The 13,348-nt window shown below is 44.8% G+C and overlaps 1 protein-coding gene across 1 annotated transcript in view; it reads right to left on the reverse strand.

Annotated features, from left to right (window-relative positions):
* The window catches only part of thrap3a (thyroid hormone receptor associated protein 3a), a 38,016-nt gene extending 33,052 nt beyond the window's left edge, over nt 1-4,964 (reverse strand). The window contains exon 1 of the mRNA XM_063199096.1: nt 4,540-4,964. The gene's annotated coding sequence lies outside the window, so the exon portion shown is untranslated. The remainder of the gene's footprint in view (nt 1-4,539) is intronic.
* Nucleotides 4,965-13,348: the final 8,384 nt, after the last annotated feature.

Below are 13,348 nucleotides of genomic sequence, written 5' to 3' on the forward strand. Positions count from 1 at the left end.
CACACACACACACACACACACACACACACACACACACACACACACACACACACACACACACACACACACACACACACACACACTGTCACCTTAAGATAAACACAGCACACATGCACAATCTCATCTACACACACACACACACACACACACACACACACACACACACACACACACACACACACACACACACACACTCTTGCGCATACACACACATGCAGTCACTACTTAGAGTGAGACACAGACAAACACACACACACACACACTCACACATGCAGCTACTTAGAGTGATCGAGCGATTGAGTGAGGATAGGGAGAGAGTGAGAGGGTGAGATATACGCAGTACAAATGGCAGCTGTTGCCCAGGCCTCTTCACCTGTTTAGTTCATTTAGAGAGGGCAGACAGGGAGCGAGGCCACTGACGCGAGGCCACTGACGCTACGCCGCTACTATCGCAACTCTGACAACAACGCCACTGACTGAGGCTACACTGATACTACCTTTAGAAAAAATGCGGCCCTGCCGTGGCCAAATGGTAGGGCACTCGTCTACCATGCGGCTGACCCGAGTTCGATTCCCAGCCCGGGTCCTTTGCCGGCCCTTCCCCATCTCTCTCTCCCCACTCGCTTCCTGTCACCACCTTCACTATCCTATCGTAAATAAGGTCAAAAAGACTGAAAAAGATATCTATTAAAAAATGTAAGGGATGGGAGAGAGAGAGATGGGGGAGGATAGGCAAATGACCCTGGCTGGAATCGAACCCGGGTCGCCGGAATACGTAGTAACCTAGTGCCTTACCATTAGGCCACAGTAGGGCCACACTGATAGCCTACTACTGAGCCACTGCTACAACAGCCTCCACATGGAACCTGGGAGTATGACGCTTGAGAATGGTATGAACCATGTACATGATTGGGGGAAATAGTAGTTATAAGTTAACCACTGATTAATCAATCACATGCATGGTGGTAGCTATTAATGCTAATATATTCATTATGTGTGTTTCATTGCATGTGTTTCTTAAATTAATTTTGTTTAAATTTAAGATTTGTGTGTGTGTGTGTGTGTGTGTGTGTGTGTGTGCCTCTGTGTGTGTGTGTGTGTGTGTGTGTGTGTGTGTGTGTGTGTGTGTGTGTGTGTATGCGTGCGTGCGTGCGTACGTGCATGCACGTGTGTGTGCGTGCCTGACATACTTAACTGTAGACTGTAGACATAACTGTAGATTAGCATGTGTGTATTATTTTGCCAAATCTAGTCAACTGATATGAAGTTCTGTTACCCTGCCCAAAGGGCATATTGTCAGTAACAGTATCACAATTGAAAACTCTGCCACACAGCCCGACTCTACCCTACACTACACTGCTTTATCGCCCTCTGCCTGGACACGCTGAACAAACAAGGGAGTCTCCTCTTTCATCACATGTCAAGTGGACACAGCAACTGTGTGGCCTGCCCTGCTCACATTTCTAGTCTGCTGCTACTCCAAGGGGAATGTCTGAAAAGCTAAATGAGGCCGCCACACTCCTCTCCTCTCCACCCCACCCCACCATCACCACCCCCACCACACTAGTCGCCACCAACGAGCCCTGAAATTATCCCAAAATGCACTGAAGTTGTATTGCCTTCAATCATGCACACGCACAGTCATGATTTTTTTTTTTTTAAGTAACCGTCAATGTGGCCTTCGCCGTGTCTCAAACTGTTATGCCTGGGACCTAGGTTTGATTCTGGCACAAGGTCGTTTCCCCGCCCTACTCCATCTCTTTCCAAACCATTTCCTGTCAACATCTTCAGATGCCCAGTCAATAAAGGCAAAAAGCCCATCCCCCCAAATCAATATCGGTCGATATGGTGCAAGTATAATGCCGTTGCCAAGCGCTTTGCCATACTGCTGCCCAGCATTGTGTTGTGTTACGGTACACAGCCATCTGAGTGGAAAGCAGAAACAAACAAGGGAGTCTTCTCTTTCATCAAAGTCAAGTGGACACAACAACTGTGGCCTCTCTCACCTAGTTCACTTGCTAGCTCTGACTGGATGGGGGCGATTTCTGTAAAGCCTAATGTGGCCAACTGACCCCCCCAACTGTCGACAGTGTTGACCCCCCCAAAACACCCCCACCACCACACCAGTCGCCATGACCACTGTACCCCCAAATTACCCCAAGATGACTCACGGAGAGCTGTGCACTACATGACTTGGGTTTAGGCCCGTCACAACCAGCCAAGCAAACTAGGCGTTGGCCTAGGGCCCCAACTTGAACGGGGGGACTGGCTAGGTTAGTGTTTCTCAACGGGGGTACTACAACCCCCCAGGGGGCATTGAGGAGCACTAGGGGTGGCGTTGATAAGGATACAGCTGAGTGGGGCCGGGGCTTAGTTCCCATTGGGGGGCATTCGTCTATTTCATTTTTCAATACCTTGGGGGGGCGGGCGTTGGCAGGCTTAGGATGAGGTCATGGGGGCGTTGGGAGGTTTATGATGAGGTCAAGGGGGCGTTTGTTCAAAAAAAAATAGTTGAGAACCACTGGGCTAGGTGCTTATTCAAATGACAGCATGACAGCAATGGCAACTTTGTGATTGTGGCAGCAAAGGGGGGAGGAGGGGGATGTGGGGGTGTCCCCTATAGTTTTAACTGAAGAGGGAAAAAGGGGGACCCAAGTCCCTCTTTGCCTAGTTGCCCAAAAAAAACCGTGAAACTCCCCTGCTTGGGTTGAGTCAGTAACCCTCAGGCAACCCTCAAGCAGACAGCTGAAGTAATTGGTAATGGCTTACAATTATAATGGTTTGTCTGTGGGCTAGATAGTGAGTGCCCTGGAAAATGCCTTCAGCTGAAAACAAGAAAATCAATGGACATGGTTGGAGTCACAGTCCAACTATGACAGTCTCTGATCCTTTTGGTTTTGATCTTGATTGGATACAGTCGTATAAGGTTAGGTAATAGATGAGACTGATACCAGCTATATTCTGTGTGGCCATATCCATTGCATTGTTCAACCCATTTGGCCTCCTCCTTCAAAAACTATGACAGACACACAGTGAACCATCTTTTTTTCTCAATCATAGTCAAAGTATGAAAAAGCAACCCTTAGAAACCCTACAAAATCAATAACACAGCATTATGCAATTTTGCTCCTGGACATTCTGATATTGGAACAATGGCAAGTTTAGGATTTTTAAGTGAAATGATAGCTTTGTCCAATTTATCCAACCCGGACGGGTACCCTCTGGAATGTTGGTTGGCTTTCCACTGGGCAGGTGGGATACATTTGAAGAGACATGTCTTAAGGGTCCTGGGGTGGTGAGGAGTGAGACACACATGTCATCTTTGCTGCCAACACATCCTCCCTCGTCTACTCGACATGCTTTCAAGGCAGACCAACAGTGCACGCTCTTGTCTAATTTTGGCTGCCTGTTTATATACAATGTTATAGTGAAAACTCTAAAAGTTTAAACACAGTATAGCCTCCTCTATTACTTGCCTATTATCAACACCGGCTGAGCTGGAAACTGAGGAGACGAGTCCGACTGTTCCATCAGTGGAGTAGATGTATTTACTTCGTAAGAAGACTCTAAGCAGAACCCGCTATTTTAAACGTACCGTGGAACACTGAAGCACCCCAGCACAGGGGTAAAATACATACACTGGTTCCTAACGTAAATGGTTCTCCCCTTAGAGGCTGGCAGCAGGCTCAATTTAGTGTAAGCAATTTAGCCCCACGAAGTCGCCCACCATACCAAAGGAGAGTACGTGCGCGCGCAAGACGAGACATGTCATATGGCCACTTTGCCACACAACATAACGAATGACATATCCGTTGTAGTATATTCTGAATAATAACAGAAAGCTTTAGTGTAGACACTGAGACGACTCCAGCTTGAAACAAACCACCCGTTACGCATCGTCTTCCCAGGCGGGGCGAGGGTAGGCAAGGTAAGGATGGCAACAGGTGTGAGCAGTACGCCTTTGAAGTCGGATGGTCACTACAAGCCCCCTGTATGCAGCATGACCGACGGCTCTTTAACCGATTAACTTAAGGGAAATGCACACTATTACACGCTGACCTGAAGCCTACATTTGTTGGCACCATCTGCCTTCTCTCTGTGCTGGACACGCAGATCAGTTTACACTCCTGTGTGACTTGATATTTGCCATTTCGCATCTCTGTAACTTAAGTAGCCGCAGGCCACGGCCATTGATTAAATGTTAATCAGCGCAGACACACAGTTCAACACTCAAATCATTTTCGAAAAGTTGTCCTAGATACTTATAATCTACATCCTCCTCCTTCTCGCCCGTAGCAAGGTAAGTAAATGCTGAATATGAGTAGGCCTACATTTGACAGCTACATCCCAAAGTAAAACAAGCTTTTCGGCGTGCGCACTTGACCTACCACGGAAGAGAGGCGCAGTAGCCTACCTTCCCAGCATCTACGCAGCCACCACCTGCCGTCTTGTGCTACTATTTTTGTCTTCTCCGACGGTGATATGAGTGACTGTAACTGAAATGTCCAGTATGGATTTTTTCAAGAGTCAAACACTTACCTCCGCTGGGTAAGCAATGTGACTGCCTTTCTTGTACCGCAGACGTGACGGTAACCGGTCTTCCCACTGATGCCAACGACGTCTCTTAGCTTGCTGCCGATTGCAATACTTGTTCAAAGCGAAAGAAAAAGCGAAAGAAAACGACGACAGACATGTTCAGTGTTCCGCGGAAGCACTCTGTATATTATTCCGGACCAACCAGACCAAGCAGGGAGTCGATATGTCTTGCGATAATACCTCCTCGTGAGTGATTTTTGTCGTGGCTAAAGAGATTGTGTCTCATCGCCGTCACTGTCACTAGATACGCTGCCCAATGTGGACCCTAAAAATGCGCACGCATTTCATTCAGTTAATGAGTCTTCAGTGCAGTGAATGTGCCCGGCAGCTGACAGCGCAACCCCGTTCAGTGACAGGAGGGGGTGTGACACCGCTCATTGCCGACGAGTAAAACCCCGGTCAAATTTCAATTCCTTGTCAAACTTTTCCTGGACAACTCCGCCTCCGCACAATTTAAAGGAGCACAGTGAATTCTGCAAAACTAAGACAAATCCACGCTGTCACACAGTAGGGGAAATAAGACGTCGCGGTTGGGCGCAGATGTTTACGCAATTAGTTGGCTTGAAAGCACAACACGCTAAGCTATTGCTGTTACGATGACATTATCTCCATAGACATTTTTCTTTGTCATATTCTAAATAGGTATAGGTTCTGGATTAAACTGGTCTGTCGTATGCGTAGGCCTATTAGGATATCCAAAAGTAGCCCTCTCCAATTATAGACCTACGTAGGTCCTACTTACCTTTCATTGTAATACCCTACTTCATTTAATAGCCTACAGTAGAATTTGTCATGTGATCATTGTCCAGAGTGCTGAAGATAAAACTAATGTTTGAGAAGCAAAATGTAGTCAGCGAATATTTACACATCCGCCACAACGATTCAGCATGCACATCAGTGCACATCAGTGGGAGAGAAACAGCCAAGCAAAATCTATAGCAACGCTTAAACTAACATCTCAAAATAAAACGGGTAATAACATTACCATCTTGTGTTCCCACACAATTATTAGTATTAAATTCACTGCCTAACAGCGTCATAGCCCCTTTAGGTGCAGTAAATTTAAAACTAGACAAATAAATGAAATAGAATACACCGTTTTATACATTTACATTTGGTTGAAAGACTTTTTTCCCCCATGTATTTTCCAATGCACCACAGTGTCCCATAACTGTAGATTAGGCCCTATGTTTTGGTGGGAGTGGAGTGGAAACAATAAGGATGTGTCAAAGTCATATCTCTGTTTTCAGGACATATCACACATCCTGTTTATTCAAGCTAATGTGATAGATGGCAGGGAAGCCGACAGGGAGGAGGGCCATTTGTCCAGGGCCCAGGTAAAGAGGGGGCCCAAAATTGGGTTTCCATTACATTATATGTCTTGGACGAAGGGTCCTTTCAGATTACTTTGTCCGGGGCCCAGCAAAAGCTGCCAGCAGCCCTGCTGCTGGGCTTATGGAATTCTAACAGTTCTTTAGATATTTTTTACTATATGTACAGTAATGTGTGTGTGTGTGTGTGTGTGTGTGTGTGTGTGTGTGTGTGTGTGTGTGTGTGTGTGTGTGTGTGTGTGTGTGTGTGTGTGTGTGTGTGTGTGTGTGTGTGTGTGTGTGTGTGTGACTGAGCGCAAGTGTTCAAGTGATCAAACCTCACACTGGTCTTTCAGGATAACTTTGGACTTTGGGCTTTATTTGTGTTTGTTTTTGTGTGTGTGTGCGTGTGCGTGTGTGTGCGTGCGTGCGTGTGTGCATGCGTGTGTGTGTGAGAGAGAGAGTATTTGTGTTTGTGTGTCCTCAAACCTGTTCACGTGTGTGTGTGCGTGTGTGTGCGTGCGTGTGTGTGTGTGTGTGCATGTGTGTGTGTGTGTGTGTGTGTGCGCGCGCACGTGTGCGTGTGTGAGAGAGAGAGAGAGAGAGAGAGAGCATTTGTGTTTGTGTGACCTCAAACCTGTGTGTGTGTGTGTGTGTGTGTGTGTGTGTGTGTGTGTGTGTGTGTGTGTGTGTGTGTGTGTGTGTGTGTGTGTGTGTGTGTGTGTGTGTGTGTGTGTGTGTGTGTGTGTGTGTGAGTGAGTGAAAGAGAGAGAGAGTGAGAGCATCTGTGTTTGTGTGACCTCAAACTTGTGTGTGTGTGTGTGTACAGTGTGTTCGTATGTGTGCGTGTGCATTTGTTTGTGTGCACGCGTGTGTGTGTGTGTGTGTGTGCACGACTGCGCACATGCGTGTACGTGAGTGCATGTGTGTGTGTATATGTGTGTACATTCATGGGTAAAAAGAGCACACTCCTTCTGCACAGGTTTACAATAATTGTACTTCTATAAATACTTTACAGACCTAGATTTGAACGATCTCGGGGCGGATTTGTAGGGCAGTAAAATGTTTTATACTCTTTAAAATCGGGTGGGGTGAGCTGCCATCTTAATTTGAGGCAACTACAGATCCCACGTCAGACTGATGGGAGTGGAAACAATAACTATATGTAGTAGGCATATGTCAAAGTTATCGCTCTGTTTCAGGACATTCTGTCTTTGCTTCTACTTGCTGGTTATTCGAACTTCCTCGCAGTGACTTGTGGGTTTATGGTTTAGGGAAGTTCTTACATAATCTGTATTAGCTGTATGTGCTCTACTGCGTGTGTGTGTGTGTGTGTGTGTGCGTTCGTGCGTGCGTGCATGCACGTGCGTGTGTGTGAAGGTGTGCACACACATGTGTGTTTTGCGTGGGTGTGTATGTGCATGTGTATGTGTGCGTGCACACTTGTAGGTGTGTGTGCGTGTGTGTGCAAGTGACTATCTATGTTTGAATGACCTCAAACTTCACACTGGTCTTTCATCAAGTCAGGATGACTTTGGACATAAGGCTTTATTTGGATTGCCTAGTCCCGAAACTTAATCTGGGGTTTAGATAATCGAAAGTTTGGGGAGATTCTGATAGCCGCGTCGCGTGGCAGCCGTGGTGTAATGGTTAGGAAGTTGGTCTGCAGATCACTGGGTCGCAGGTTCAATCTCCACCCTCATTGGGCAAGGCACCTATCCCTAGCCTGATTATCATCGACTTTCAAATCTCTTCGAGACTTGGGCTGAATCTCAAATGGTGCACTTGTGCACTTTAGTGTTCATGTTTCAGTGCGTATGCTGTATTAGTTACGCACTGAAACATAGTGCCCGAAGTGCACAAGTGCACCATTTGAGATCCAGCCTTGGTCTGACCAAGAGCATGACAATTAACATTTCCCAAATGGCATTTTCCAAATGGCCTCCCTTGGTTTGCTAATGACTGTTTGCTTCCCAACAAAGTGGGAGGAGTTCCCGTATTTGCGGGAACTCAGAAAGTACTTGCATTGACTCTTGACCTGACTGGTAGCAACGCTGAAGCTGTTGCGTCACTAGGAGGGCACGGCCTGGCTAACCTATCCCCACCATGCTCCAAGGACTGTAACCAGTACCCTGTAAACAACCGTAAGTCGCTAAAAGCGTTAGCAACGATAGATGTATGGCTGTTGACAAGATTTATGCTATTCCAAAGAAAATTCTCACGCTGCCTATAGCTCCCGTTCACTTTTCAAACTAGTGTGCCGGTGACGGAGAAGGGGAGGGAAATCCTGTCAATGCATTTTCCAGAAGTATCCCCTTCAGCGACACACTCCCACATGTGATGAGTCGTTGCTTAGCATTCGGAGGCCCTATGAAAGAATATATCATCGAGTGTCCACAGTAATAATGATTGCAGTCATCGTGTGTGTATGAGTGTGTCATGTGTCTGTCTCTGTGTGTGTGTGTGTGTGTGTGTGTGTGTGTGTGTGTGTGTGTGTGTGTGTGTGTGTGTGTGTGTGTGTGTGTGTGTGTGTGTGTGTGTGTGTGTGTTAGGCCCCTGGGCCCTGTTACTGCTGAGCATGGCCCTTGGCATAGTGTAAACCTCACACAATCTCATAGCAACCAACACACATGACACTGTTCACACCAATGTCACTCCTGTCCTTACACCCGTCACACCATTCGACTATTCGTCCCAAGCTTTGCTTTTAAAGGAATATGCCACTATTTTGGGGCTTAATACAGTTGAAATCGTTGGCTGGGGTTTGGGTCATTCCACGCCAAATCAATAAGAGCCCGCGCACTTAGGTCTCAAAAAATTCTGAAAATATTACCAAGTTTACCCGTGGTACATAAGAGAAACACTGTAAATGTATTTGAATGATACAGCCAATGTTACAGCCAATTTTACTGGGGGAGGGGGGTGCTCATTTTGTTCACACTCTTTTTTTTGTCAAAGTTCACAAGCCCGTAGCTCAATAACTAAACCATGTAGGAAGTTAAAATTTGGCATGCTGGCACATAGATAGGAATAATTCGTTGCTAAACTGTCAGTTTTGGTCTGTATGATCCTGCATCGTCATAGCATTCCCTCAAAGATGATACAAATTGTACTGGAGTTTTTGGCTGTGCTCTGTTTAGGCCTTCAGAAGACATATTTGTGCCCAACATAGCCTCTTGATTTTTTCCCCTTGTAGAGACAAGTGGGAGCACTCTCATAAAAAGCTATAAATAGAAAGGAAACCCCATCAGTGTTTGACCAGAAGTCCTCACAAGTCTGACAAATCATTTTGGGTATCATTTTCAGAGCTCCAGAACCCCTTGTGGGATTGTCCACAGATTTTTATTTTATTTTTTTCTTCATTCTCCATGAATTCTTCTTCTTAAAAATGCCAATGAGACTTGTCTTATGTGATGTTTTCTTTTTTAATTTCCAACCTGAACATGGGCAACATGCACATTGAGAGCAATATGTTTTCTATGCGTTTCTTCCGCTGCCATCTGCTGGTCAAAAAAATCAACATGACTCTTTGTGCCTGACCTACTGTCTCTTTTGGTGTGCGAACCTGCTCCCACATTGAACGCTCCTGAAATCATTGAAATTGAAAGGGATACCTGCACCCCTGCACAGGGACTCTCGGGTGATCATGTCCAGGCAAAATTTGCATTTGATTATTTAGTATTTACATTAAATGTTATCGAAATCATGTTGCTCTCTTTTTGCATTTTGCCCATGTTCAGGGTGGAAATTAAAAAAGAAAACATCACATAAGACAAGTCTCATTGGCATTTTTAAAAAGAAGACTTCATGGAGAATGAAGAAAAAAATAAAATAAAAATCTGTGGACAATCCCACAAGGGGTTCTGGAGCTCTGAAAATGACACCCAAAATGATTTGTCAGACTTGTGAGGACTTCTGATCAAACACTGATGGGGTTTCCTTTCTATTTATAGCTTTTTATGAGAGTGTTCCTACTTGTCTCTACAAGGGGAAAAAATCAAGAGGCTATGTTGGGCACAAATATGTCTTCTGAAGGCCTAAACAGAGCACAGCCAAAAACTCCAGTACAATTTGTATAATCTTTGAGGGAATGCTATGACGATGCAGGATCATACAGACCAAAACTGACAGTTTAGCAACAAATTATTCCTATCTATGTACCAGCATGCCAAATTTGAGCCTCCTACATGGTTTATTTGTTGAGCTACGGGCTTGTGAACTTTGACAAAAAAAAGAGTGTGAACAAAATGGCCACCCCCCTCCCCCAGTAAAATTGGCTGTAACACGGAGAGTATACATCTTTCATTCAAATAAATTTACAGTGTTTCTCTTAAGTACCACAGGTACACTTGGTAATATTTTCAGAATTTTTTGAGACCTAAGTGCGCGGGCTCTTGTTGATTTGGCGTGGAATGACCCGTTTATAAAGGTGGTAAAGTGTCTTATTTTTCATGTAAGCCGTTGTCTTGCTTTAAGACAAGTTAAAAGAGGGAATATGTCGCTAAGCTAGTGAAAGTCAATGGATCCGTGTAGCATGCTACAATGCTACACGGATCCATTGACTTTCACTAGCTTAGCGACATATTTCCTCTTTTAACTTGTCTTAAAGCAAGACAACGCTTAACCTGAAAAATAAGACACTTTACCACCTTTATAAACCCCAGCCAACGATTTTAACTGTAGTAAGCCCCAAAATAGTGGCATACCCCTTTAAGGTGACTATACACCTCAGAGATGGAAGTCAGGAACGTTTTCCCTGTTTTCGGTTGCCAATGTTTTATCTTGAGAACATATTGACAAGATGGGATTACTTGTATTTTACTGTGGACAAACACATCTCAAAATGATTTGGGTACTCTCCAAGAGAATCTGGGTTGCACAAGCTGGTGTATTTCTTCTTGTTTAAACACACAAATTAGTCAAAGGGCGAAACTGAGGTGTGAAACCCTTGAATGTTGTCACTAAAGGCGGGCATACACTGTGCAATATTTTCACTCGTGGGTATTAAGCTCCTGCTCACACTGCACAAGGGAATTTCACGATTTAAAAGTTCACATCTCACGACTCACGTCCTCACACTATACGAGCCGACAGTCGGATGCGAGCCGAATGCTTCCACTGTGCGACACGACAGGCATGTTTCCCGGGTCCACAGAGGAGGGAACATGCACCTGAGGTGGAGATGAGGAAGCGCTCAAAGAGCGAATCGCACGGCCCTATTCATTTGTGCACGTGTAGTGTCAAATTGGGTCCTAGCACTGCTTTAACTGTGCGATTTACTCACGAGGCACGACCAGGATTTCAAACAGTTTTGATTTTCTTGCGACCTTGCGCTTGTATGCGAGGTGAAATTGATTGTTGTTACCCCATGTACACTACACGATACGAGACTCACGATTGACCTGCGATTGAGCAAGAAATGGGCCCGACTCCCAAAAAGTCGTGCGAGTGCCAAATCGTGGCAAAAACGGGCATGCTTCACTTCAGCTAGCACAGACTAGTGTATCAGCCAATCCACGTTTCTTTGTAAACAGAGTAGGTTTTTATTGAGGACAGAAACTTTGTGTGTAAAAGTTAATAGTTTGCAACACTAGGGCTGGGTATCACAGCAATGTTCCTGGATCGATACGCTTTCGATTCTTGGGGCTTTAAATCGATTAATCACGGTTCAATTTGATTTAATTTGATTCAATGCAAATCGATTCAATCGGTTCCCCTCTTGGTGCCAGGAGTTCCCCCAAAAGATGCTGTAGCCTATTTTTACATAAACATTTCAAAGAGTTGTGGCTTGACAGTGTTAACAGATTGCTAATTTTTACTGTAATTAGTAGGCCTAGGCTTAATTGACTAATACCTACTGGGTATTTTCCATAGACCTAAATTAAACAAAAAGAACAAAAAGAAAAAGAACCCAAAAAAATCGATCGTGTGCCCTGTGAATCGATTATTGTGAATTTTAAATGAAATTGATTCAAAATCGATTAAATCGATTTGTTTCCCCCAGCCCTATGCAAGACGACGAAATGGTGAAATTAATTGATGTAAACGGAGCCTGAGATTATTGGAGTACTTGGGGGTTGCCAAATTTGAAGTTTGGAGGTGAAAGACTCCCCCTACCAATCACAGATATATAGTTACCCAGTCAAAAGACTTTACCAGGAGGTCATGTGCTGCTAACCTGTGCCCCCCAGTGCAATATGGGACTGGGGGTTATTTTGGATGCCCTGCTCGTGAGATCCACTTCCTCAATGTGTTGACAGGGACTCACTCCCTCCCTCCCCCAGACCTTCTCTCCCTGAAGCCTTGAGACCCTCAGTACTCCATTAGACCCACCTGTTTGAAACATCTTACCAGAGCCACTTGTGACTTGTGATCCATATCAGGGCTTGACACTATTTTTTTTCGCTTGCCTGCCATGTGGCTAGTGGTTTTCCTGAGTAACTAGCCATCCAGCTATTCTACTAGCCACAAATTTGATAATGTTTTTTTCTTCATCATGACGCTGTTCATCTAACCTCAGAAGATGAGGTGTTAAAGCAATGAGTGCATAGCTTTCTATATGGAAATAAATCAAACAAATAAAAACTGAGGAACAAGCCGTAAAATGCAGAATAAATGCTATTCTGATGTGTCATACCGTTGAATAAGGTACCTGGCTGCCACATTGGCTAGTGGCACTGTAATTTTTACTAGCCACAGCCAAGTTTTACCAGCATTTGGCCGGTTGGCAGGTGCCAGTGTCAAGCCCTGGTCCATATACTGTACATGTATATGTACCGTAGCACTGGCTGACTGTGTGTATAGCAAGTGAGGGATAATGGAGGATGTTCTCTGGGGTAAGACAATATCTGGGGGTAGTCCATGCCAGTCCATAAAATGAAGAAATGTTCTATGGAGTACTGTAGAAAATATTACAATGTAAATGTGCATGTAGTGTTTTGATAAATTTTATTGGAAAAAATTAGCAGAACTGGCAGGGAAACCAATTCAAGAATTATAACAAGTGATAAAAAGTATTATAAATGGTGGTAGCCGTTTTACAGCACACCAAAACAGTATTATACAACTGCATTGCCTCTTCAGAGATCTTCAGATTCCTGTGAGACAATATTTTGTAATTAAGCCCTTGAGCCCTTGAATTAAGCCCCAGAGAAAATAATGTGGGGATGTGGGGTGAATTTCTCAAAACCAAAGTTGCTTACTACATTAGCTACTTCGTTGCTTTCAATGCATTTTCCCATTGGCAACTACTGAAGTTGCTAACAGGCTAACAACTTCCCTTTTGAGAAACTCACCCCTGAACGGGATGAGAAGCATTACTGCCCTAGAACCAGTACGATCTTCTTCAAACACAGACCAGCAGGAAGTCATGCTGTGGATGACTCACATTGGGAGATGGCAGGCTCTTCAGGGCATGTCTGCCCTGCCCACGGTCAGGGTTG

The sequence above is a fragment of the Engraulis encrasicolus genome, chromosome 5, assembly GCF_034702125.1.
Source record: "Engraulis encrasicolus isolate BLACKSEA-1 chromosome 5, IST_EnEncr_1.0, whole genome shotgun sequence".
NCBI lineage: Eukaryota > Metazoa > Chordata > Actinopteri > Clupeiformes > Engraulidae > Engraulis > Engraulis encrasicolus.